The following is a 1,847-nucleotide window of genomic DNA, read 5'->3' as shown; positions in this document are numbered from 1 at the left end:
AGGAAACATGTATTCCAGGCCAGTGGGGCAGGAGGTGGGAGAACTTATCATTCAAGTGCTGTGCTTGCTACTTTTTTACTGTGTGACCTCGGGCAAGTTATTTAACTCTCTAAGCTTCATTTCCTCATGTGTAAACCAGGGGTAATTGTCATGTCTAGGTCTGGTGCAGGGTTCAGTCCCTGGGTCGGGAAGACCCCTGCTGGATGAGGGTAAGGCAACCCACTCCAGTGTTCTTGCCTGGAGAATCCCAGGGACGGGGAAGCCTGGTGGGCTGCCGTCTATGGGGTCTCACAGAGTCGGACACGACTGAAGCGACTTAGCAGCAGCAGCAGCAGCAGGCCTGGTGCAGAGCTCATGGGAGAAATAAGCTGTTTCTATTTTAGAATTCTCATATGCTTCCACACCCATGACCTAACGCACCTGTGTGGGCAAACCAAATTTAGAACCCAGGCTCTTAAGGTAGATTCTTATCTTTTAGAGAGTTTAGTAAATAACACGGGAAGCAACACGAGTGCCTGCCTTTCTCCCAGCTTTCTGTCCTCGTGTGGAAGTCTCTCCCAGGAGGAAGAGTGCACAATCTGAGATTTAGGGGGAACATCTGCAGAAACCCTTGCTGGAGGCTCTAGCTGGTGGGAGATTTGAGGACAGCTGGGGCTCAGGTTGCCTGAGCAAGTAGGACTTAATATCCCAGCCACTTGGGGCCCAATGAGACCAAGATTCAGCATTTAATGTCCTGCTTCTGTCATTAGAACTGGGAGCTATAAGGCATCCTTCTTAAAGATAAGACAACATAAATAGAGGCCTCCTCTTTGCAAGAGATGAAAGAGACGCAAGTTTGATCCCTGGATCAGGAAGATTTCCTGAAGGAGGAAATGGTAGCTCACTCCAGTATTCTTGCCTAGAGATTCCCATGAACAGAGAAGCCTGGTGGGCTACAGTCCATAGGATCACAAAGAGGCGGACATGACTGAAGTCACTTAACACACTTTTTTTTAGAGGCCTCCTCTCAATTGATTTATTTATGCCCTGGAAAATGTCATATGATGGGAACTGCTCCTTACTGTTTCAATTCTATTGTCTTGCTAAACAACGCAAAGTTTAGAAACAGCAAAACTAAACAAGGAAATCTCTGTCTCTGGTTACAGGCTATAATTCTTTTACCTCATAGAATACCTTCTAAAACTTAGCAATTTAAACAGTCTCATGATCTTCCTTTGCTTTCTTTTCAAGGCAAGACAATTAACATAATATTCTTTTTTTTCATCCTAATATATCTTTTCCATGCATGTGGGAACTCAGTTCCCTGACCAGGGATGGAATCCGTGCTCCCTGTAGTGGAGCTCTGTGACAACATAGACGGGTGGGATGGGAATGGATGGGAGGGAGGCTTATGAGGGACAGGATATATAGACACAGCTGATTCTCGCTGTTGTATAGCAGAAACCAGTACAACTTTGCTAAGCAATTATCCACCAATTATTTAAAAAAAAGAATACATTATCTTCACACAGAGGAAATAAAGAAGTCTGTGTTCATAAACTAAGCAACAGATATAGCAATACATTTGTATGTATTCAGTTCAGTTCAGTCACTCAGTCGCGTCCGACTCTTTGCGACCCCATGAATCGAAGCACGCCAGGCCTCCCTGTCCATCACCAACTCCCGGAGTTTACTCAAACTCACGTCCATTGAATCAGTGATGCCATCCAGCCATCTCATCCTCTGTCGTCCCCTTCTCCTCCTGCCCCCAATCCCTCCCAGCATCAGAGTCTTTTCCAATGAGTCAACTCTTCACATGAGGTGGCCAAAGTACTGGAGTTTCAGCTTTAGCATCATTCCCTCCAAAG

The sequence above is a fragment of the Bison bison genome, unplaced genomic scaffold, assembly GCF_000754665.1.
Source record: "Bison bison bison isolate TAMUID 2011002044 unplaced genomic scaffold, Bison_UMD1.0 scf7180017864082, whole genome shotgun sequence".
Classification (NCBI taxonomy): domain Eukaryota; kingdom Metazoa; phylum Chordata; class Mammalia; order Artiodactyla; family Bovidae; genus Bison; species Bison bison.
Note: the sequence above shows the minus strand (reverse complement) of the source record.